Genomic DNA, 27,446 nt, shown 5'->3' with positions numbered 1-27,446 from the left:
TCTTTATAACTTTTGGTCTTTTGAATTTTAGCAAGCTCTTCAAGCACAGGATATTTTCCGTTTCCTTGGTATGTATTGAAAGGATTAATATTTTTAGCACAAAATGGGTGCAAAAATTATTATTTTTTAATTGATTTAACATGTTAAATAATTAAAACTACAACTTATAAAGGAAATTGATCATATTACTTATAAATTTCCCTGACAGATCATGCAAAATATTTTTGGCTTGTTGAAAATAATTTTTTCTTTCTTTTTTTTTTTTTTTTACATTTTTTATCATAGTTTTTTATATACAAAACATATGCATGGGTAATTTTTCAACACAAATCTTTGCAAAAACTTCTCTTTCAATTTTTCCCCTCTTTCCCTCCATCATCTCCACTAGATGGCAAGTAGTCCCATACATGTTAAATACGTTAAAGTACATATTAAATACAATATATGTATACATATTTATACATTTATCTTGATGCACAAGAAAGATTGGATTGAAAATAATTTTCTTTATTAAGGTTGAATGGAAATTTAGAGGGTACCAAAAATATTTGACTACCTAAAGGAATGTCAAGGAATTTAAAATGTATTCTCTCCATCTTATCAATAAAAGTCATATTATTTGGTAAAAAGATGATTATCTTCCAAATGATCAAGAGAAGTATATGGTTCTTTTGAATAGTTCTAGACTGTATGCCAGAGCTACCAATTTTATAATATGTCTTTGTACTTAAAACAATAACAGAAACAATGGAATCAATAGGTGCTTTGACATCTCTCACTAAATGTAACTTAACATTACTTTTTAAATACTTTCTCCTACTAAACACAGCTTTTTGATTCTCTCATCCATTCTCTCATCCCTAGTAAAAACAGTGTATTCTTTTTTATCAAAAATTTTTCCCGAGGTTCTGCAGAAAACTTACCATCTATATACATGCTTTTGAGTGATTATATTAGATATGGAAGAATTGGTTCTAGTGATAAATGATTATTACCCTATATTCCTATATACCCTATTATACCCTATATTTCTATATTTAAAGATATAAATGCTACATGAAAAAGGAACAGGTTTTTTTTAAATTTTCATCTAGTGAGAGTGCCAAATTTCCGGTAGTAATTTCATACTACTGTCTCTCTGATAATAGCAGAGAAATAATTTTAATGTGTTTCTTTTGATACTTTCAAGAACTCAGGCAAAACAAACATTTTAGATCTTGCCATTAATATAACAAAGTCGCTCTATGTTCATCAGGGTGATAATGACTCTGAAAGAAAACATACATATCCAATCCTGCATCTTTCTGCCTCAAGTTCATCATAATTAAAAATAATTGATTTATATGGTTTAAACATTTCAAATGAGTCTTTATGAGCCCCATAGCAAGCTGAATGAAAATCCTTTTTTCCTTCAGGAAAATAGCAGACATTCACAAATGGAGATTGGCTATTGGACAGAGAATATTCTGTTAAGAATACCTGGCAATGCTTTTCCTGTTCTTTAATTTCATAAAGGTCAGAGACACTACCTTAACTGGTAGCCAATTGAAATTCCAAAGAAGAGTACCTGATCTTCTCAAGTAACCAGGTAATGGAGAAGGGAGGGAAGAAAATGTAATTGTTCTTCTTGAGGTAAGATTAGCTCCTGTGTACACATATAGCTATCTGACAGGAGGATCAAGTTCTAAAGATTTTAATTTCAGTGGTTATACAGTGCTAATGGAGCCACCGGAGATCAATAGCTTCCACTCTCCAGTGAAATGGACTGATTTATTCAACTATTCAACTGATTGTAAGTCAAGTATAGCTAGCACTGCTATTCACAGTGCTACTGAAATCCTGCAGAGGGAATAACTTGTAGAATGAGGCACAACAACATTCATGTAGGCTCCAGCAAACGGAATATCTTGTAGTAAATCCAAAGGAAAAAAAAAATCTCTTTCAATTGACAAAGCAAAAACAAAAGATCTATCCTACATATTTTAAAACAAAAAGTTCTATTGATGTATTTTTCAACATTACATTCATTTTCCAACTTATACAGACATATAGCACACAGTTTTGCTAGTAAAACAAAACTAAATAAATATACCAAAATTCTTTTATCAAGAGTCACAATCAGTGTACAAAGTTCCCAGCTAAATGCATTTCTGTAACAAGAGAGAAGAGATAGGAGGCGGAGCCAAGATGGCAAAGAAAGCACAAGCAAGATTCTGAGCTCCTCTCATACCCTCATTACCAATTTTTAAAATCATTCTCAAAAATAGCGTTAGACTGGTAAGGTTCACGAAGATTGGAAGTACAACAACTCACCAGCCAAAGATAATCTGGAATATTGCCAGAAAATATTTATCCTGAGTGGTGGGAACAGAGAGGCGCAGGGCAGGGATAGAATCAGGAGCAGAGGCTGTCTCCACATTTGGAAGGTTTACATAGAACTCTCTGCCATTCCCTGATTGCTTTGCTTTGGTCACAGAGTAGTGGACCAGCAGAGAAATAGAGCCTAGGGTAGAGGGTACCCTCAGGGATTCCAGAGCCTGGCAAGATCTGGCTGTGCCCACCCAGGACCGGAAGTGACTCAGTGCAAACCATAACACAGGTTTTTGAGGCATTCTGCAGCTAGGGACTCTTGTTGGGGGGCAATCACAAACCTGCACAGCAGGGGCACAGCCTGGGGCAGCCTCTCATCTGCATAGTGGGGGGCTCAGCCTGGGGTAGTGAAATTTCCCCAGCTCAACTGCACTCCACAGGCAGAGACATTTCAGGTACCTTGAGGGATAGGGCAACTGCTAATACACAAAGCAGGAGTTTCTGGGGGGTAGATTATACTTTTGCTGCTTAAGCTCTAGCCCCAAGGCAGTCACTAATCCTCACAGCAGGGCTCCTAGCAGGGCAATTACATAGCCTGGCCCTTGATACACAGGCCTAGCCACTTCCTTGTGGAGTTCTTCCCAGAGCACTCCTGCAGTTCAGCAGCTCCTTGCAGTCCATTATATCCCAAAGAGATGGGGACTTTTGGCCAAGATGGCGGTGTGGAGGCAGACAGCTGATTGAGCTCCTCGTTTTCTCTCAGGACTTACTTCATGACAAGCCTCAGTTTAGGCTTGACCAGAAAAGAAACCCACAAATAATCACCAAGAGAAGACATCCTTGAAATTCGCCAGAGGTCTGTGTTTGCTTGGGGGAGGGTCAATCAGACTGGGTGCAGATTGAGGGCAGGCAGCCAGAGCAAGACAGGCAGCTCACACAGCTCAGACCAGAGGGGGAGGGGTACTATCTCTGCCATTTCTGCAAAAAGACTTTTATGCCACTGTGGATACTCTGTCTTGGCAGCAAGCCAGGAGCAGCAGAGAGGGTGTAAAAACCGGAGGTGAGGATTAAAACCCGGGAAAGCTAGCTTCTCTAGGATCCGGCCACCCCCAACCCCCACCTGGAGTGACTCAGCACCTTCTCAGAGCCTCAGAGCCTCAGAGCACAGACGCAGCCCAGCCATCACTGTTCTGTTAGTGGCTCTCTGCTGCCCTACCCCCAGTCTGAAGAGGAAGGAAGCCCATTAACACCATCCAGCCCCATCCCCCCCCAAAACAGACCTATTGTTTCTCTTGTCAATTTGTTTTCTTCCATTCCGCTCTTGACAAAATGAACAAAAAATTCAAAAGGGCTCTAACCATTGACAGCTTTTGTATGGAGAGAGAGCAGACTTCAAATACTGAGGAGACTAAAAACAGACTGTCCCCAGAGGAATCCCCTAAGGGGGATATGATCTGCTCCTCAATACAAAAGAATCTCATAGAGGAAATCAAAAAGGCTCTCACAAGAGAGCTAAAAGAAAAATGGGAAGCTTGGCAAGAGAACCTGGAGAAGTCATTCCACACATTTAAAGACAGAGTGGATAAAGAAAACAAATCATTGAGAAACAAAATTAGTGAATTAGAAAAGGCAAACAACTCCAAGGAAAACAGGATTAGTGAGCTGGATAAAGAAATCAGCTCTCTAAAAAATAAAATGGATAAAATGGAAAAAAATTCCATAGAAGATAAAAACACAATTGGACAATTACAAAAAGATATTAAAAAAAAAGTGAGTGAAGAAAATACATCATTGAAAATTAGACTGGAACAAGTAGAAATGAATGACTCCAGGAGAAACCAAGAGGTAGTCAAGCAAAACCAGAGAAATGAAACAATTGAAAAGAATGTCAAGTACCTTATTAGAAAGACAACAGACCTGGAAAAGAGATCCAGGAGAGACAATTTGAGAATAATCGGACTCCCTGAAAAATGTGAGGAAAAAAAGAGCTTGGACACTATTTTCGAGGAAATTATCAAAGAGAACTGCCCAGAAGTTTTGGAAACAGAGGGTAAAATAGACATTGAAAAAATTCATCGATCACCTACTGAAAGGGACCCTAAAATCAAAACGCCAAGAAATATAGTGGCCAAGTTCAAGAACCATCAGACAAAGGAAAAGATATTGGAAGCTGCTAGAAAAAAGCAATTCAGATATGGAGGATCCACAATAAGGATGATCCAGGATCTAGCAGCATCCACATTAAAAGAACGAAGGGCCTGGAACATGATATTCCAAAAGACCAAGGAACTTGGTATGCAGCCAAGAATAACTTACCCAGCAAGAATGAGCATCGTTTTCCAGGGAAGAAAATGGACATTTAACAAAATAAATGAATTCCATCTATTCTTGATGAAAAAACCAGACCTACACAAAATGTTTGATTTTCAAATACAGAACTCAAGAGATTTCTAAAAAGGTAAAAAGAAATCTTGAGAACTATACTTCTGCCATAAAAATATGTAAAGAAATATGTATAATTTGTCGTAGAAACTAGAGGTGGAAAGGAAATTATATCATAAAAAAGGGTGAAGTGGTGGTACTACATCTCATGAAGAGGCAAAGGTAACCTATTATATCTGAGAGAAAGAAAGGAGGGAGATGAACATAGTGTGTATCAATAGACATATTTATGGTGAAACTTCTTCCACTTCATTGAAAAGTGAGAGGGAAGGAGTAAGCTAAGGGGAAGGCAATACAGAAATTGTGAGGAAAAGGGCTAAAATAAGGGGAGGAAGTTTAAGGTGGGGGAGTGATACTAAAAAGGGAGTGCAGTGAAAAGCAAGTGGTGTTCACAAGTTTAATACTGGATAGGGGGGTAAGAGGGAAGGAAAGGGGAAAAGCATAAGCAGGGGTTAACAGGATGGCAAGCAATATAGAATTAGTCATTTTAACCATAAATGAGTATGGGGCAAACTGCCTCATAAAGAGGAAGCAGTTAGCAGACTGGATTAAAAGTCAGAATCCTACTATATGTTGTTTACAGGAAACACACCTGAAACAGGGTGATACATTCAAACTAAAAGTAAAACGTTGGAGCAGAATCTACTAGGCTTCAAGTGAAGGCAAAAAAGCAGGGGTAGCCATCCTCATCTCAGATCAAGCAAAAACAAAAATTGATCTAATTAAAAGAGATAAGGAAGGGCATTATATCCTACTAAAGGGTAGCACCAATAATGAAGCAGTATCAATATTAAACATATATGCACCAAGTGGTGCAGCATCTAAATTCTTAAAAGAGAAATTAAGAGAGCTGCAAGAGGAAATAGATAGCAAAACTATAATAGTGGGAGATCTCAACCTTGCACTCTCAGAATTAGATAAAGCAAACCACAAAATAAATGAGAAAGAAGTCAAATAGGTAAATAGAGAACTAGAAAAGTTTGATATGATAGATCTTTGGCAAAAGCTAAATGGAGACAGAAAGGAGTATATATTCTTCTCAGCAGTTCATGGAACCTACACAAAAATTGATCATATACTAGGGCATAAAAACCTCAAAATCAAATGCAGTAAGGCAGAAATAGTAAATGCATCCTTTTCAGACCACAATGCAATCAAAATTACATTTAACAAAAAGCCAGGGGAAGATAGACCAAAAAATAATTGGAAACTAAATAATCTTATAATAAATAAGCTTATACTAAAGAATGATTGGGTAAAACAGCAAATCATAGACATAATTAATAACTTCACCCCAGAAAATGACAATAATGAGACATCATACCAAATTGTGTGGGATATAGCCAAAGCAGTAATAAGGGGAAGTTTTATATCTGTACAGGCCTACTTGCATAAAATAGAGAAAGAGAGGGCCAACAAATTGGGCTTACAACTAAGATTACTAGAAAAGGAACAAATTAAAAACGCCCAGACAAACACAAAACTTGAAATTCAAAAAATAAAAGGTGAGATTAATAAAATTGAAAGTAAAAAACTATTGAATTAATTAATAAAACTAAGAGTTGGTTCTATGAAAAAACCAACAAAATAGACAAACCCTTAGTAAACCTGATTAAAAAAAGGAAAGAGAAAAAGCAAATTGTTAGTCTTGTAAATGAAAAGGGAGAACTTACCACTAATGAAGAGGAAATTAGAACAATAGTTAGGAGCTACTTTCCTCAACTTTATGCCAATAAATTCGATAACGTAAATAAAATGGAAGAATACCTTCAAAAATATAGCTTGCCCAGATTAACAGAGGAAGAAGTAAGTAGCCCATCTCAGAAAAAGAAATAGACCAAGCTATTAACCAACTTCCTAAGAAAAAATCCCCAGGACCAGATGGATTTACACGTGAATTCTTCCAAACATTTAAAGAACAACTAACTCCAATGCTATGTAAACTATTTGAAAAAATAGAGATTGAAGGAGTACTACCAAATTCTTTTTATGACACAGACATGGTACTGATACCTAAACCAGGTAGATCAAAAACTGAGAAAGAAAGCTATAGACCAATTTCCTTAATGAACATTGATGCTAAAATCTTAAATAAGATATTAGCAAAAAGACTTCAGAAAATCATCCCCAGAATAATACACTATGACCAAGTGGGATTTATACAAGGAATGCAGGGCTGGTTTAATATTAGGAAAACTATTAGTTTAATTGACCATATTAATAATCAAATTAATAAAAACCACATGATCATCTCAATAGATGCAGAAAAAGCATTTGATAAAATCCAACATCCATTCCTACTAAAAACGCTTGAGAGTATAGGAATAAATGGACTATTCCTTAAAATAATAACAAGCATATATTTAAAACCTTCAGTAAACATCATATGTAATGGCGATAAACTAGAACCTTTCTCTATAAGATCAGGAGTGAAACAAGGTTGCCCACTATCACCATTACTATTCAGTATAGTACTAGAAACGCTAGCCTCGGCAATAAGAGCCGAGAAAGAGATTCAAGGAATTAGAGTAGGAAATGAGGAAATCAAATTATCACTTTTTGCAGATGACATAATGGTATACTTAGAGAACCCCAAAGACTCTGCTAAAAAGGTATTAGAAATAATTCAGAATTTTAGCAAAGTTGCAGGATGCAAAATAAATCCACATAAATCCTCAGCAGTTTTATACATTACCAACACAACCCAACAGCAAGAGATACAAAGAGAAATTCCATTCAAGATAACAGTCAATAGTATAAAATATTTGGGAATATATCTACCAAAGGAGAGTCAGGAATTATATGAGCAAAATTCCAAAACACTTGCCACAAAAATAAAGTCAGATTTAAATAATTGGAAGGACATTCAGTGCTCTTGGATAGGCCGAGCCAATATAATTAAGATGACAATACTCTCTAAACTAATCTATTCATTTAGTGCTATACCAATCAGACTCACAAGAAACTATTTTAATGACCTAGAAAAAAATAACAACAGAATTCATATGAAAGAAAAAAAGGTCGAGAATTTCAAGGGAAGTAATGAAAAAAAAATTAAATGGAGGTGGCCTACCTGTATCTGATCTAGAACTGTATTATAAAGCAACAGTTACCAAAACCATTTGGTATTGGCTAAGAAATAGACTAGTTGATCAATGGCATAGGTTAGGTTCACAGGGCAAGATAGTGAATAAAAATAGCAATCTAGTGTTTCATAAACCCAAAGATCCCAAATCTTGGGATAAGAATTCATTATTTGACAAAAACTGCTGGGAAAGCTGGAAATTAATATGGCAGAAACTAGGCGTGGACCCACATTTAACACCACATACTAAGATTAGATCAAAATGGGTCCAAGATTTAGGCATAAAGAACGAAATCATAAATAAATTGGAGGAACATGGGATGGTTTACCTCTCAGACTTGTGGAGGAGGAAGGAGTTTGTGTCCAAGGGAGAACTAGAGACCATAATTGATCACAAAATAGAAAACATTGATTACACCAAATTAAAAAGTTTCTGCACAAGCAAAACTAATGCAAACAAGATTAGAAGGGAAATAACAAATTGGGAAAACATTTTTACAGTTAAAGGTTCTGATAAAGGCCTCATCTCCAAAATATACAGACAATTGACTTTAATTTATAAGAAATCAAGCTATTCTCCAATTGATAAATGGTCAAAGGATATGAACAGACAATTTTCAGATGATGAAATTAAAACTATTTCCACTCATATGAAAGACTGTTCCAAGTCACTATTGATCAGAGAAATGCAAATTAAGACAACTCTGAGATATCATTGCACACCTGTCAGATTGGCTAAGATGACAGGAACTAATAGCAATGAAGGTTGGAGGGGCTGTGGGAAAACTGGAACGCTGATGCATTCTTGGTGAAGTTATGAAAGAATACAATCATTCTGGAGAGCAATCTGGAATTATGCCCAAAAAGTTATCAAACTGTTCATACCCTTTGATCCAGCAGTGCTACTACTGGGCTTATATCCCAAGGAAATACTAAAGAAGGGAAAGGGACCTGTATGTGCCAAAATGTTTGTGGCAGCCCTTTTCATAGTGGCTAGAAGCTGGAAGATGAATGGATGTCCATCAATTGGGGAATGGTTGGGTAAATTATGGTATATGAATGTTATGGAATATTATTGTTCTGTAAGAAATGACCAACTGGAGGAATACAGAGAGGCTTGGAGAGACTTACATCAACTGATGCTGAGTGAAACTAGCAGAACCAGGGGATCATTATACACTTCAACAATGATACTGTATGAGGATGTATTCTGATTGAAGTGGATATCTTCAACACAGAGAAGAGCTAATCCAATTCCAATTGATCAATGATGGAAAGAATCAGCTACACCCAGAAAAGGAACACTGGAAAATGAGTGTAAACTGAGAGCATTGTTTTTTTGTTTGTTTCTTTGTTTTTGTCTTGTTTTGTTTTGTTTCTTTTTCCAGATTATTTTTACCTTGAGAATTCAATCCTTCCTTTGCAGCAACAACAACAACAAAATTCGGTTCTGCACATATATATTGTACCTAGGATATAGTATAAGATATTTAATATGTATGGGAATGCCTGCCACCTGGGGGAGGGGGTGGAGGGAAGGAGGGGAAAAACTCGGAACAGAAGGGAGTACAAGGGATAATGTTGTAAAAAAAAATACCTATGCATATGTACTGTCAAAGAAAATGTTATAATTATAAAAATTAATTTAAAAATGGTTAAAAATAAATTAATTAATTAATTAAAAATATATATCCCAAAGAGATCTTAAAAAAGGGAAAGGGACCTGTATGTGCAAAAATGTTTGTGGCAGCCCTCTTTGTGGTGGCCAGAAACTGGAAACTATGTGGATGCCCATCAATTGGAGATTGGCTGAATAAATTGTGGTATATTAATATTATGGAATACTATTGTTCTGTAAGAAATCACCAACAGAATGATTTCAGAAAGGCCTGGAGAGACTTACATGGTCTGATGCTGAATGAAATGAGCAGAACATGGAAATTGTTGTATACTTTAACTACAATACTATATGATGATCAATTCTGATGGATGTGGCCATTTTCAACAATGAGATGAACCAAATCAGTTCCAATAGAGCAGTAATGAACTGAACCAGCTACACCCAGCGAAAGAACTCTAGGAGATGTCTATGAACTACATAGAATTCCCAATTCCTCTATTTTTGTATCCTGCATTTTGTATTTCCTTCACAGGCTAATTGTACACTATTTTAAAGTCCAATTCTTTTTGTACAGCAAAACAACTGTTTGGTCATGTATACATATATTGTGTTTAATTTATACTTTAACATATTTAACATGTATTGGTCAACCTGCCATCTGGGAGAAGGGGAAGGAGGAGAAAAATTAAAACAGTTCTCAGCAGTTCATGGAACCTATGCAAAAACTGATCATATATTAAAATGTAAAAACCTCAAATTCAAATGTAGAAAAACAGAAAGAGTAAATAATTTTTTTTTCATTTCACGATGCAATGAAAATTACATTCAATAAAAGCCAGTGGAAAATATACAAAAATAATTGGAAGCTAAATAATCTCATCTTAAAGAATGATTGGGCAAAACAGCAAATCATAGACATAATTAATAACTTCACCCAAGAAAATGACAATAATGAAACTTCATCCCAAAATGTAGGATGCAGCCAAAGTGGTAATAAGGGGAATTTTTATATCTCCAGAGGCCTACTTGCATAAAATAGAGAAAGAGAAGGTCAATGAATTGGGCTTGCAATTAAAAATGCTAGAAAAAGAAGAAATTAAAAAACCCCAGTCAAACAGTAAAATTGAAATTCTAAAAATAAAAGGAGAGATTAATAAAATTGAAAGTAAAAAAATTAATCTAATTAATAAATAAAACTAAGAGTTGATTTTATGAAGAAAACCACAAAATAGATAAACCCTTAGTAAATTTGATTTAAAAAAAGGAAAGAGGAAAATCAAATTATTATCTTAAAAATGAAAAGGGATCTACTCAGTGCAGCAGCAGCCCTTCTTTCTCCACAGAGGTCAGCTACGACCCCCAACTCCCCAGCAACCATGTCTAAGGGACCCACAGTTGGCATTGATCTTGGCACCACTTATTCCTGTTGTTGGAGTCTTCCAACATGGGAAAGTGGAGATAATCGCTAATGACCAAAGAAACAGGACCACCCCCAGCTATGTCACCTTCACCAACACAGAATGATTAATCGGTGATGCTGCAAAGAATCAACTTGCAATGAACCACACCAGCACAGTTTTTTATGCCAAATATCTGATTGGTCAAAGATTTGATGATGCAGTTGTACAGTCAGACATGAAGCATTGGCCTTTTACAGTGGTGAATGAAGCAGGCAGGCCTAAGGTCCAAGTGGAGTACAAAGGGGAGACCAAAAGTTTCTATCCTGAAGAATTATCGTCCATGGTCTTAACCAAAATGAAAGAAATTGCTGAAGCTTACCTTGGGAAGACTGTGACAAATGCTGTGGTTAGGGTACCAGCCTATTTCAACGATTCCCAACATCAGGCCACAAAAAATGCTGGAACCAGCACTAGTCTTGTGCTCCAAATCATCAATAAGCCATCTGCTGCTGCTATTGCTTATAGCTTGGACAAAAAGATTGGTGCTGAAAGAAATGTGTTGATCTTTGACCTTGGAGGTGGTACTTTGATGTTTCCATCCTTACCATTGAAGATGTCAATTTTGAAGTCAAATCCACAGCTGGGGATATCCACTTGGGTGGGGAGGACTTTGACAACCTCATGGTCAACCATTTCATTGCCGAGTTCAAACAAAAGCACAAGAAGGACATCAATGAGAAAAAAAGGGCAGTTCGCCATCTGCTCACTGCTTGTGAACGTGCAAAGCATACGCTTTCTTCCAGCACCAGGACACTATTGAAATTGACTCCCCTATGAAGGTATCGACTTCTATATATCAATCACCCGAGCCCGGTTCAAAGAGCTGAACACTGATCTTTTCCATGGCACACTGGATCCTGTGGAGAAGGCCTTAAGAGATGCCAAGCTAGATAAACCACAAATTCATGACATCGTCCTGGTGGGTGGTTCCAATCGCATCCCCAAAATCCAGAAGCTTCTGCAAGACTTCTTCAATGGCAAGGAGTTCAACAAGAGCATCAATCCTAATGAGGCAGTTGCTTATGGCACAGCTGTCCAGGCTGTCATTTTGTCTGGAGACAAATCTGAAAATATGCAGGACTTGCTGCTGTTGGATGTGACTCCTCTTTCCCTTGGAATTGCAACTGCTGGAAGAGTTATGACAGTTCTGATCAAATGTAATACCATCATCTCCACCAAGCAGACAGAGACTTTTACCACCTATTATGACAACCAGCCTGGTGTCCTTATTCAGGTTTATGAAGGTGAGAGAGCAACGACAAAGGATAACAACCTGCTTGGCAAGTTTGATCTCACAGGAATCCCCCCAGAACCCAGAGGTGTTCCTCAGATTGAAGTAACATTTGATATCGATGCAAATGGCATCCTTAATGTTTCTGCTGTGGATAAGAGCACAGGCAAGGAGAGCAAGATCACCATCACAAATGGCAAAGATCGTCTGAGCAAAGAAGACATTGAACGAATGGTCCAGGAGGCTGAGAAATACAAGGCTGACGATGAGAAGCAGAGAGATAAGGTTTCTTCCATGAATTCTCTTGAATTTTATACCTTCAACATGAAGGCTACTGTGGAAGATGAAAAGCTGCAGTGCAAAATTGGTGATGAAGATAAACAAAAGATTCTTGACAAATGTAATGAAATAATCAACTGGCTAGATAAGAACCAGACCGCTGAAAAGGAAGGATTTGAGCATCAGCAGAAAGAATTGGAGAAGATCTGCAACCCCATCATCAATAAGCTGTACCAGAGTGCAGGGGGTATGCCAGGAGGCATGCCTGATGGGTTCCCCGGGGGTGGAGCAGCCCCATCTGGAGGTGTCCTACCAAATTCCTTTCATGACACAGACATGGTACTGATACCTAAACCAGATAGGTTGAAAACAGAGAAAGAAAATTATAGACCAATCTCTGTAATGAATAGTGATTCAAAAATCTTAAATAAAATATTAGCAAAAAAATTACAGAAATCATCCTCAAGATAATACAACATGATCAAGTAGGATTTAAACCAGGAATGAAAAGCTGGTTCAATAAGAGGAAAACGATTAGCATAATTGACTATATCAATAACCAAAGTAACAAAAATCATATGATCATCTCAATAGATGGAGAAAAAGCATTTGGTAACATCTAACATCCTTTCCTGATAAAAACACTTGAGAATATAGGAATAAATGGAATTTTCCTTAAAATAATCAGGAGTATATTTAAAACTGTCAGAAAGCATCATATGTAATGGGGATAAACTGGAACCATTCCCAAAAAGATCAGGAGTGAATCAAGGATACCCACTATCACCATTATTATTCATTATTGCATTAAAAATGCTAGGTTTGGCAATAAGAGTTAAGAAAGAGATTAAAGGAATAAGATTAGGTAATAAGAAAACCAAATTATCACTCTTTCCAGATGATATGATGGTATATACTTAGAGAACTTATTAGAAATAATCCACAACTTTAACAAAGTTGCAGGATATAAATGAAATCCACATAAATCCTCAGCATTTTTATACATTTTATACATCACCAACAAAATCCAACAGCAAGAGATACAAAGAAATTCCATTCAAAATAACTGTCAATACCATAAAATATTTGGGAATCTATCTACCAAAGCAAAGTCAGGACTTATAAGAGAAAAAGTACAAAATATTTTGCACACAAATAAAGTTAGATTAGAAAAATATTAAGTGCTCATGAATAGGCTGAGCGAATATAATAAAGATAACAATACTACCTAAACTAATATATATTTACTTATTGCTATACTAATCAGGCTCCTAACAAGCTATTTTAATGACCTAAAAATAAATCAAATGAAGGCAGCCTAGCTGTAGCTGATTTAAAACAATATTATAAAGAAAGCAACGGTCACCAAAATCATTTGGTATTAACTAAGAAATAGACTCATTGATCAGTGGAACAGGTTAGGTTCACAGGACAAAATAGTCAACAAATATAGCAAGTTACTGTTTGACAAACACAAAGATCCCAAATGTTGGGATAAGAACTCACTATTTGACAAAAACTACTAGGAAAGTTGGAAATTAATATGGCAGATACTAGGCATGGACCCACAGTTAACAACATATACCAATATAAGATCAAAATGGATTCATCATTTAAACGTATGGAATGAGACTATAATGAAAGAGAAAGGTAATGCAGAATGTTGGAGGGGATGTGGGAAAACAGGGACACTGATATATTGTTGGTGGAACTGTGAATACATCCAGCCATTGTGGAGAGCACTTTGGAACTCTGCTCAAAAAATTATCAAACTCTTCATACCCTTTGACCCAGCAGTATTGCTACTGGGTTTGTATCCCAAAGAGATCTTAAAGAAGGGAAAGGGGTGTATGTGCAAGAATGTTTGTGGCAGCCCTCTTTGTGGTGGCCAGAAACTGGAAATTGCATGGATGCCCATCAAATGCAGATTGGCTGAATAAATTGTGGTATATGAATATTATGGAATACTATAGTTCTGTAAGAAATCACCAACAAGATGATTTCAGAAAGACCTGGAGAGACTTACATGGACTCATGCTGAGTGAAATGAGCAGGACCAGGAAACCGTTGTATACCTCAACTACAATACTATATGATAATCAATTCTGATGGATGGGGCCATTTTCAACTATGAGATGAACCAAATAAGTTCCAATAGAGCAGTAATGAACTGAACCAGCTACACTCACAAAAGAACAATAGGAGATGATTATGAACCACTACACAGAATTTCCAATCCCTCTAATTTTGTCTGCCTGCATTTTGGATTTCCTTCACAGGTTAATTATACACTATTTCAAAGTCCGATTCTTTTTGTACAGCAAAACAACTGTTAGTCATGTATACATGTATTGTATTTAATTTATACTCTATCATATTTAACATGTATTGGTCAACCTGCCATCTGGGGCGGGGGAAGGAGGGGAAAAATTAGAACAAAAGGTTTGGCAATTGTCAATGTTGTAAAAATGTACCCATGCATATATCTGGTAAATAAAAAATATTAAAATGAATTTAAAAAAAAAAGAATGAGACAATAAATAAATAAGAGGAACAAAAGATAGTTTACCTACCAAATTTGTGGGGGAAGAAGGAATTTTTGACCAAAGAAGAACTAGAGCTCATTATTGATCACAAAATAGAAAATTTTAATTATACCAAATTAAAAAGCTTTTCTACAAAAACAACTAATGCAAACAAGGAAGAAGGGAAGTAACAAACTGGGAAAATATTTTTACAGTTAAAGGTTCTGGTAAAGATCTCATTCCAAAACATACAGAAAATTTACTCTAATTTACAAGAATCTTACCATTCTCCAATTGATAAATGGTCAAAAGATATGAACAGACAATTTTCAGATGAATTGAAAGTATTTCTACTCATATGAGTGTTCCAAATAACTATTTATCACATAAATGCAAATTAAGACAACTATGAGATACAGACACACCTAATATACAGACACATCAGTCAGATTGTCTAAGATGAGAGGGAAAAAGTGACAAATATTGGAAGGAATGTGGGAAAACTAGGGCAATGATGCATTGTTGGTGAATTTCTGAATGGATCCAGTCATTCTGGAGAGTAATTTGGAACTATGCTCAAAAAGCTATCAAACTATGCATATGCTTTGATCCAGCAGTGTTACTACTGGGCTTATATCCCAAAGAGATAATAAAGAAGGAATAATAAAAGACTTGTATTTGCCAAAATGTTTGTGGCAGCCCCTGGAAATTTAATGGATTCCCATAATTTGAAGAATGGTTAGGTAAATTGTAGTATATGAATGTTATGGAATAGTATTGTTCTGTAAAAAATGACCAATATGATGAATACACAGAGGCTTGGAGAGACTCTACATACACTAATGCTAAGTGAAATGAGCAGAACCAGGAGATCATTATACACTTCAACAAGAATGTTGTATGAGAATGTATTCTGATGGAAGTGGATATCTTTGACAAAGAAGATCCAATTCAGTTCCAATTGCTCAATAATGGATAGAATCCAGAGTTTTAGAGAAGAAACACTGGGAAATGAATGTGGACTACTTGCATTTTTGTTTTTCTTCCCAGGTAATTTTTACATGCTCAATCCAATTTTTGTTTTGCAACAAGAGAACTGTACAGATCTGCACACATGTAATTGTATGTAAGATATACTTTAACATGTTTAACAAATATGAGACTTCCTGCAATCTAGGTGAGGGGGCAGAGGGAGGGAAGAGAAAAATTGGAACAGAAATGAGTGCAGGGGAAAATGTTGTAAAAATTACCCATGCATATGTTCTGTCAATAAAAAGCTATAAAAATAAAAAGAAATTAATTGTATAAAGAGCTAAATTAAAAAGTTCTCTAGGGTTACCTGTGCTCCCCCTTTCTTTTGTTTTTGGAGGAGTGTCTTGATGTCTCTGTTTCTTCTCTCTACTATTGCCTATGCTTGAGGATTAAAGGGTATGCCAGTGCTATGTAAAATCTTATACTGTGCACAAAAGTGTGCAAAATATTGAGAAGTATATGTAGGTCCATTATGTGTTTTTATTGCTTTAGTGCTTACACACTGATAATTGCAAATGTTTATATAAGGAATTTCGGTGAGCACTCAGTTTGTCTCCTTTGCTGCTGGTATTGCAAAAGTAAATCTTGAAAATGTGTCTACTACAACATGGATAAAAGACAGATGGCCAAAAGATTTATAACGGGTCACACCCATTTGCCAAATTTCATTGGGTCTCAAGCCACAAGGGTTCTTCCTTCAGGCATGTAGGAGTGTGGAAAGGAAGACAAGCTGTATAGGCTTTACTATGCACCTAGCTTCCTCTCTTGTTATCCCAAATTGCAAAATGTAAAGCTTGAGTAGCTTGATGATATTTAGAATGAGATTCTTGGCCTTACTGAAATAAAGCAGTATTGGCCAATATAATTATAAGGCAATCTGTCTTTGAATTACCATCAAAAATAGGACCGGGAAGTCCACTATGGGAGTGGAAATACAAGATATACATCTTACCTGGATGCTTTCTCACTTGCTCTTGAAGTTCCTTAAAGAGCTGATATATATTGGAAACTACAAATTTTATTTGGGCCGTGGCTATTCTTTGTATCACACCTACTGAATAGGCCAAATCAGATGTTATATTTATATCTCCTGGATAATAAGTAAGAGCTAGAATGATTGCATACAATTCATTCTGCTGAGTGGACTGAAAAGGAGTTCTGACTACTCTCTTTAGAGTTAAGTCACAAGAATATATAGCACAAATATTATGTTTGGATGTATCTGTAAAGATAGTTGGTTCTATAAGAGGAACTTTAGAAACCTTTTCTTCAAGAATTAATAGCCAATAGGGACTGTGGTTTTCAAGGCAGACACATCCAGTTTGAGTGCAGGGGCTTTTCCCATCATCTGCTGCTGATGTATAAAGAGCTTAATTAAAAAGCTCCACCAGGACACATAGGCTGGGCTTTGTGTTGCCTTTACTGTTCAGTCTTAAACCTCAGGAAAGTCGCTAGGACAAACAATATCCTCAAAGCGCTGCAGTGCTAATCTCCTCTGAGGCACTTCCAGGGAGGGGGTGGGGAACTCTCTCCCAGAGCTCTCTCTTAGCTCAGGCATGGGAGCCACTGCATCCACCAGTCTGGGAGGAAGCTGGTAAAGAAATAAATAAATAATTTCCTACCCCAGGGACAGATCCCAAAATATTTTTAAAATATGAGTAAAAAGCAAAGAAAAACGATCGACTCCTACACAGAGAAAGAATGGGTATCCAACCCCAAGGAAGTTAACAGCAGAGAGTCAGCAGATAACAGCCTAAAGTAGAACGATTCCTGCCCCCCATCACATAACTCTCTTCTAGAAAAGACTAATAAAAAATTAAGAGAGTTTGAAGAAAAATGGGGAAAGGAAAGGGAAGCTATGAAACTGGAGTTGTAAAAAATAAAGAATTCACAGGAGATGCAGGGAAACAAAATTTGTGAATTAGAAAAGGTTAAAAAATCACAGGAAAGTAGGATTTCTGAATTGGAAAAGACAATAAAGTCTCAAGAAAATAGGATTTCTGAATTGGAAAAAGAAAATAATTCTCTAAAAAAATTAGGGAAATGGAAAAAAATTGAATAGAACAAAATAATTCATTTAAAAAACGAAATTGGACATTTACAAGAAGAAGTAAAAACTGTGAATGAAGAAAATAACTCCTTAAAATTCAGGATGGAACAAATGGAAATGAATGATTCATTGAGAACCAAGAATCAGTCAAACAAAACAAAAAAAAAAAAAAATGAAAAGCTGGAAAATAATGGCAAATACTTACTGGGAAAATCTATAGACCTGGAAAATAGATGTAAGAGAGATAATCTGCGGATCATTGGACTTCCCAAAAATTATGACCAAAAAAAGAGCCTAGATTCTATTTTACAGGAAATTATCAAAGAGAACTGTCCAGAGATAATAGAAACAGAAAGGAAAGTAGATGTCAAAAGAATTCATCCAACTCTTTCTGAAATAGACCCTAAAAAAAGACCACCATGCAATATTGTGGCTAAGCTGCAGAATTACCACACAAAGGAGAAAATCTTGCAAGCAGCTAGGAAAAAAAAATTTTACATACCAAGGTGCCATAGTAAGGGTCACACAAGATCTGGCTGCCTCCACATTAAAAGATAGAAGGGCCTGGAACCTGATATTCCGAAAGGCAAAAGATCAAGGATTGCAACCAAGAATAAACTACCCAGCTAAGTTTAGCATCTTTTTTCCATGGAAGAAGATGGTCATTCAATGAAATAGAGGAATTCCATATGTTTCTAAGAAAAAAAAAACAGACTTAAACAAAAAATTTGATTTACATCCACAAGGACTGAAGAGAAACAGAAAAAGGTACACAGAACCCTTGAGAACTGTATATCTGTTGTGGGTATATAGAAAGTACCCCATGGATAATTTGATTTTACTGATATAAAAAAAAAAGGAGGGGTGTAGTAAAGGGAAGGGGGTAGTATCAGAAAAAGGGGAAAGAGTGATGAAAAGAGGGAAACTAAATCCCAGGAAGAGGCATAGAAAATACACCATATCTGAGGGAATTTAGAGAGGGGGAGAAATATTGTATGAATCTTGCTCTCATCAGAAGAGGCTCAAAGAGTAAATAATTATCATATTTGTTTTTCAAAGAATTCTCTCTCACCTCAATAAAAGGGGGGAGAGGAAAAGGGAAAAGAAAAGGAGAATAAGGTAAGGGACTTGGAGAGAGGGGGGAGGGATACTGAAAAAAAAGGGAGGGCTGCGCATCACAAGTGGGGTCTATAAATTAAAATATCGGGGAAGGGGTTCAGGGGTATCAAGGGAAAAAGCATAATCTGTGGATAATATGATGGCAGGAAATACAGAATTATTAATTATAACTGTAAATGTGAATGGAATGAACGCTCCCATCAAACAGAGACGGATAGAAGACTGGATCAAAAATCAGAACCCTACAATATGTTGTTTACAGGAAATACACTTAAAGCAGGGAGATACATACAGAGTAAAGGTAAAAGGTTGGAGCAGAATCTATTATACTTCAGGTAAAGCCAAAAAAGCAGGGGTAGCTATTCTTATCTCAGATCAAGCAAAAGCAAAAGTTGATCTAGTTAAAAGAGATAAGGAAGGAAACTATCCTGCTGAAAGGTAGCATAAATAATGAAGCCATATCAATACTAAACATATATGCACCAAGTGGTATAGCATCTAACTATCTAAAGGAAAAGTTAAGAGAATTGCAAGAAGAAATAGACAGTAAAACTATAATACCGGGAGATCTCAACCTTGCACTCTCAGATTTAGATAAATCAAACCACAAAACAAATAAGAAAGAAATTTAAAAAGTAAATAGAACATTAGAAAAACTAGGTATGATAGACCTTTGGAGAAAACTGAATGGCAATAGAAAGGAATATACTTTCTTCTCAGCAGTTCATGGAACCTATGCAAAAATTGACCATATATTAGGACATAAAGATCTCAAAATTAAATGTAGGAAGGCAGAAATAATAAATGCCTTCTTCTCAGATCACAATGCAATAAAAACTACATTCAGTAAGAAGTTAGGGGTAAATAGACGAAAAACTAATTGGAAAGTGAATAATCTCATCTTAAAGAATGACTGGGTGAAAGATTAAATTATGGAAACAATTACCAATTTCACCCAAGATAATGACAATGATGAGACATATCTTTAGAGGCTTATTTGAAGAAAATAGAGAAAGAGAAGATTAACGAATTGGGCCTGCAACTTAAAAAGCTAGAAAAAGACCAAATTAAAACCCCCCAACCAAAAATTGAACTTGAAATACAAAAATTAAAATGAGAAATCAATAATATTGAAAGTAAAAAAAACTATTGAATTAATAAATAAAACCAAGAGTTGGTTTTATGAAAAAGCTAATAAAATAGATAAAGCTTTGGTAAATCTTATCAGAAAAAAGAAAGAGGAAAATCAAATTGTTAGTCTTACAAATGAAAAGGGGGATCTTTCCACCAATGAAGAGGAAATTAGAGAAATAATGAGTTACTTTGCCCAACTTTATGCCAATAAATTTGATAACTTTAGTGAAATGGATGACTTCCTCCAAAAATATAGGCTCCCTAGATTAGCAGAGGAGGAGATAAATTGCTTAAATAGTCCCATTTCAGAAAAAGAAATAGAACCAGCTATTAATCAACTCCCTGGGGAAAAAATCCCCAGGACCAGATGGATTAACATGTGAATTCTACCAAACATTTAAAGAACAATTAGCCCCAATGTTATATAAATTATTTGAAAAAATAGGGGATGAAGGAGTCCTACCAAACTCCTTTTATGACACAGACATGGTACTGATACCTAACGCAGGTAGATCGAAAACTGAGAAAGAAAATTATAGACCAATTTCCTTAATGAATATTGATGCTAAAATCTTAAATAAGATATTAGCAAAAAAACTTCAGAAAATCATCCCCAGGATAATACACTATGATCAATATGATTTATACCAGGAATGCAGGGCTGGTTTAATATTAGGAAAACTATTAGTATAATTGGCCATATTAATAATCAAATTAATAAAAACCATATGATCATCTCAATAGATGCAGAAAAAGCATTTGACAAAATCCAACATCCATTCCTACTAAAAACTCTTGAGAGTATAGGAATAAATGGACTATTCCTTAGAATAATCAGGAGCATATATTTAAGACCTTCAGTAAGTATAATATGCAATAGAAATAAATTGCAACCTTTCCCAGTAAGATCAGGAGTGAAACAAGGTTGCCCACTATCACCATTACTATTCAATATAGTACTAGAAACGCTAGTCTCGGCAATAAGAGCCAAGAAAGAGATTCAAGGAATTAGAGTAGGAAATGAGGAAATCAAACTATCACTCTTTGCAGATGACATGATAGTATACTTAGAGAACCCCAAAGACTCTGCTAAAAAGCTATTAGAAATAATTCAGAATTTTAGCAAAGTGGCAGGATACAAAATAAATCTGCATAAATCCTCAACATTTTTATATATCACCAACAAAATGCAAAAGGAAGGGATATAAAGAGAAATTCCATTCCAAACAAATGTTGAGAGTATAAAATATTTGGGAATTCATCTACCAAAGAATAGTCAGGAATTATATGAGAAAAATTACAAAACATTTGCCACAAAAATAAAGTCAGATTTGAATAATTGGAAAGACATTCAGTGCTCTTGGATAGGCAGAGCGAATATAATAAAGATGACAATACTCCCCAAACTAATCTATTTATTTAGTGCTATACCAATCAGACTCCCAAGAAACTATTTCAATGACCTAGAAAAAATAACAACAAAATTCATATGGAAGAATAAAAGGTCGAGAATTGCAAGGGAACTAATGAAAAAAAACTCAGAGGAAGGTGGTCTAAGTGTACCTGATCTAAAGCTATATTATATAGCAGCAGTCACCAAAACCATTTGGTATTGGCTAAGAAATAGACCGGTAGATCAGTGGAACAGATTAGATACAAAGGACAAAAAAGGGTACAACTATAGCAACCTAATCTTTGACAAACCCAAAGATACCAACATTAGGGATAAAAATTCATTATTCGGAAAAAACTGTTGGGAAAACTGGAAATTAGTATGGCAGTAATTAGATATGGATCCACACTTAACACCATATACCAAGATAAGATCAAAATGGGTCCATGATTTAGGCATAAAGAATGAGATCATAAATAGATTAGAGGAACAGAAAATAGTCTACCTCTCAGACCTGTGGAGGAGGAAGGAATTTATGACCAGAGGAGAACTAGAGATCATTATTGATCACAAAATAGAAGATTTTGATTACATCAAACTAAAAATTTTCTGAACAAACAATACTAATGCAAACAAGATTAGAAGGGAAATAACAAATTGGGAAAATATTTTTAAAAGTAAACGTTCTGATAAAGGTCTCATTTCCAAAATATATAGAGAACTGACCCTAATTTATAAGAAATCAAACCATTCTCCAATTGATAAATGGTCAAAGGTTATGAACAGACAATTATCAGATGATGAAATTGATCCACTCATATCCACTTATATGAAAGAGTGTTCCAAATCACTACTGATCAGAGAAATGCAAATTAAGACAACTCTGAGATACCACTACACACCTGTCAAATTGGCTAAGATGACAGGAAAAAATATTGATGAATGTTGGAGGGGATGTGGGAAAACTGGGACACTGATACATTGTTGGTGGAGTTGTGAAAGAATCCAGCCATTCTGGAGAGCAATTTGGAACTATGCCCAAAAAGTTATCAAATTGTGCATATCCTTTGACCCAGCATTGCTGCTACTGGGCTTATATCCCAAAGAAATACTAAAGAGCGGAAAGGGACCTGTATGTGCCAAAATGTTTGTGACAGGTCTTATTGTATTGGCTAGAAACTGGAAAAATGAATGGATGTCTATCAATTGGAGAAGGCTGGGTAAGTTATGGTATATCAATGTCATGGAATTTTATTGCTCTGTAAGAAATGACCAGCAGGAGGAATACAGAGAGGCTTGGAGAGACTTACATCAACTGATGCTCTGTGAAATGAATAATACCAGAAGATCGCTGTACAATTCAATGCTGTATGAAGATATATTCTGATGAAAGTGGATATCTTCAACATAAAGAAGATCCAACTCACTTCCAGTTGATCAATGATGGACAGAAACAACTGCACCCAGAGAAGGAACACTGGGAAGTGAATGTAAATTGTTAGCACTCCTGTCTATCTACCCAGGTTACTTATACCTTCGGAGTCTAATATTTAATGTACAACAAGAAAATGGTATTTACACACATATATTGTATCTAGGTTTTATTTTAACACATGTAAAATGTATGGGATTGCCTGTCATCGGGGGGAGGAAGCGGAGGGAGGAGGGGGATAATTTGGAAAAATTAATACAAGGGATATTTTTTTAAAAATACTCATGCATATATATTGTGAAAAAAATTCTAAAAAAAAAAAAGAATCAATTGCCAATTATGTAATAGTTGGGTTATCTTTAATGGAGACCCGTGTGTAAAATTTGGAGCCATGGCTAATAAAATTTGCAATTCTGGGATGGTTTCACAGTACATATTAACTTGTGCATTAGTATAAAAGGTGTATATCTTGTCAGGCTTATCCCAGGTAATTGTACTGCTCACTTAATGGCCTTTAAAAAAGTTGTAGCTACAAGCCCTGAGTAAGGAGTAAAGCTTTGTTCTGTTTGTGCTTGGAGGTTCACCCACTCTATCACAATGTTTCCTTGACTGCTGTGAGTGCTTCTTTTGCAACAAAAACGAATATTTCCAATGGTTTTGAATGACTCTTTCAACCACTTTGGATAAAGCCAGTTCAACTACCCTCAAAGCCTGTTCAGCTTCTTTTGTAAGCTGGCTTGGTGAGGTTAAAGCACTGTCTTCCCTTAATATATCATATAATGGTTGCAATTGATAGGCTGTCAAGCCGAACACTGGATGCATCCATTGGGTATCTCCTCTCAATTTCTGAAAGCCATTTAAGGTGTTTAGCTTCTCTGTTCTTAAGGGAAGTTTTTGTACTGTGAGGTGTAAGCACCTTAAGATGTACTTCATAGCCTAAATATTGCAAAGGATATTGTCTTGAAATTTTTCAGGAGATATTTTCAATTTATACTTCCTTAGTGTTTTTATGGTCTGTTATAGACATGCTTCTAATATTTGTTCCTTAGGTGCACATCCCAATATATCATCCATATAATGTAATAACATTACATTTGAAAATGCTTTTCTTGGGGCGCGGAGCCAAGATGGCGGAGAAGAAACACACGACTCTGTAAAGGTCCTCACTCCCTCACAACCAATTAGATAAATCAGCCTCAGAATAAGCCCAGGACTGATAGATACCACAAGGACTGGAAGCACGACTTACCAGCTGAAGAGAATCTGGAGTTTCAACAGACAAGGTCAGTCCCCAGGGGAGGAAGAAGAGAGGCCAGCACAGACGGCTGGGTGCTCGCATGCTGCGTCCATTGCGCTGGGAAGGGCTCTGGGATCAGAGAAGCCACTGAGGTAAAGGAATCTGGCACAGGCTGTTAGCTCTTCTCTGCTAATTATTTAGCAGTTCAGAAGAGAAAGCCAAAATATTTTAAAACTCAGATTAGATTTTCCCCGGACCCTGGAGGTGACTCAGCAGATTTCGGCACCAGGGGGTGTGGCCTCAGCTACCTCCTGAGAATAGATAATAAATAGATTAGAGGAACAGAGGATAATCTACCTCTCAGACTTGTGGAGGAGGAAGGAATTTATGACCAGAGGAGAACTAGAGATCATTATTGATCACAAAATAGAAGATTTTGATTACATCAAACTAAAAGGTTTCTGTACAAATAATACTAATGGAAACAAGATTAGAAGGGAAGTAACAAATTGGGAAAATATTTTTAAAAACAAAGGTTCTGACAAAGGTCTCATTTCCAAAATATATAGAGAACTGACCCTAATTTATAAGAAACCGAACCATTCTCCAATTGATAAATGGTCAAAGGATATGAGAGTCAGCAGATAACAACCCAAAGGGGAACGATCCCTGCCCCCCCTCACATAACTCTCTCCTAGAAGAAACTCTTAAAAAATTGAGGGAGATTGAAGAAAAATGGGGAAAGGAAAGGGAAGCTATGATAGAGAATAACAACGTCCTGAAATTGGGGTTGGAAAAAATAAAGAATTCACAGGAGATGCAGGGAAACAAAATTTATGAATTAGAAAAGGTTAAAAAAAAAACACAGGAAAGTAGGATTTCTGAATTGGAAAAGATAAAAAAGTCTCAAGAAAATAGAATTTCTGAATTGGAAAAAGAAAATAATTCTCAAAAAAAAATTAGGGAAATGGAAAAAAATTCAATAGAGAAAAATAATTCATTTAAAAACGAAATTGGGCATTTACAAAAAGAACTAAAAACTGTGAAAGAAGAAAATAACTCCTTAAAAGTCAGGATGGAACAAATAGAAATGAATGATTCACAGAGAACCCAAGAATCAGTCAAACAAAACAAAAAAAAATGAGAAGCTGGAGAACAACGTCAAATACTTACTGGGAAAATCTATAGACCTGGAAAATAGATCTAGGAGAGATAATCTGCGGATCATTGGACTTCCTGAAAACTATGACCAAAAAAAGAGCCTAGATTCTATTTTACAGGAAATTATCAAAGAGAACTGTCCAGAGATAATAGAAACAGAAGGGAAAGTAGATGTGGAAAGAATTCATCGAACTCCCTCTGAAATAGACCCTAAAAAAAGAACACCACGGAATATAGTGGCTAAGCTGCAGAATTACCACACAAAGGAGAAAATCCTGCAAGCAGCTAGAAAAAAACAATTTAAATACCAAGGTGCCACAATAAGGGTCACCCAAGATCTGGCTGCCTCCACATTAAAAGATAGAAGGGCCTGGAACCTGATATTCCGTAAGGCAAAAGATCAAGGACTGCAACCAAGAATGAACTACCCAGCTAAGTTTAGCATCTTTTTCCATGGAAGAAGATGGTCATTCAAGGAAAAAGAGGAATTCTATATGTTTCTAAGAAAAAAACCAGACTTAAACAAAAAATTTGATCTACATCCACAAGACTGAAGAGAAACAGAAAAAGGTACACAGAACCCTTGAGAACTGTAACTCTGTTGTGGGTATATAAAAAATACTCAAGGATAATTTGATTTTACTGATATAAAAGAAAAAAAGGGGGGTGTAGTAAAGGGAAGGAGGTCGATTCAGAAAAAGGGGAAGGAATGATAAAAAGAGGGAAACTACATCCCAGGAAGAGGCATAGAAAATACACCATATCTGAGGGAACTTAGTGAGGGGGAGAATCATTGTGTGAATCTTACTCTCATCAGGAGAGGCTCAAAGAGTAAATAATTAACATATTTGTTTTTCAGAGAATTTTCTCTCACCTCATTAAAAGGGGGGAGAGGAGGGGCGGAGCCAAGATGGCGGAGAAGAAACACACGACTCAGTGAACGTCCTCACTCCCTCACAACCAATTAGATAAATTAAGTCTCAGAATTAGCTCAGGACTGATAGATACCACAAGGACTGGAAGCACGACTTACCAGCTGAAGAGAATCTGGAGTTTCAACAGGAAAGGTCAGTTCTCAGGGGAGGAATAAGAGAGACCAGCACAGACGGTGGGGTAGGGGTACACTGCGCCCATTGCGCTGGGAAGGGCTCTGGGATCAGAGAAGCCACTGAGGTAAAGGAATCTGGCACAGGCTGTTAGCTCTTCTCTGCTAATTATTTAGCAGTTCAGAAGAGAAAGCCAAAATATTTTAAAACTCAAATTAGATTTTCCCCGATCCTGGGGGTGACTCAGCAGATCTCTTGGCACCAGGGGGTGTGGCCTCAGCTACCTCCTGAGAATAGTTAAGAGATTGACAAGTGGGTGGATACGGCCCAAGGCAACACACACTGCCTAGCTTAGCTGGAGGGAGTGGAACTCAGCTCCAGGAAGTCCCAGAGAAGCGGAACCTTTGAACTAGGGACCGCGGTTTCTGGCAGACACTTCCAGTTTGAGCACAGGGGCTTCTCACGTCACCTGCTACAGACATCCACTCCCCACCCGGACACATAGGCTGGGCTTCGTGCTGTCTTCACTATTCTACGCCCTCGAAGCACAGTAGTGCTAATCACCTCTGAGGCACTTCCAGGGAGGGGGTAGGGTACTCTCTCCCAGAGCTCTCCCTTAGCTCAGGCACAGGGACCGCTGCATCCATCCAGTCTGGGAGGAAGCTGGTAAAGAAGTAAATAATTTCCTACCCCAGGGACAGACCCCAAAACATTTTTTTAAATATGAGCAAAAAAGCTAGAAAAACTATAGATTCCTTCTATACAGAGAAAGAGCGGGTATCCAACCCCGAGGAAGTTGACAGCAGAGAATCAGCAGATAACAACCTAAAGGGGAACGATTCCTGCCCCCCATCACATAACTCTCTCCTAGAAGAAGCTCTTAAAAAAT

At 36.4% G+C, this 27,446-nt stretch overlaps 1 pseudogene; it reads left to right on the top strand.

The window, feature by feature from the left end:
- The first annotated feature begins 10,834 nt into the window (after positions 1 to 10,834).
- The window catches only part of LOC141550409 (heat shock cognate 71 kDa protein-like), a 34,125-nt pseudogene continuing 17,513 nt past the window's right edge, over positions 10,835 to 27,446 (top strand).

The sequence above is a fragment of the Sminthopsis crassicaudata genome, chromosome 1, assembly GCF_048593235.1.
Source record: "Sminthopsis crassicaudata isolate SCR6 chromosome 1, ASM4859323v1, whole genome shotgun sequence".
NCBI lineage: Eukaryota > Metazoa > Chordata > Mammalia > Dasyuromorphia > Dasyuridae > Sminthopsis > Sminthopsis crassicaudata.
The sequence above is the reverse complement of the archived record's forward strand: the minus strand, read 5'-3'. Positions and strand labels throughout refer to the sequence as shown.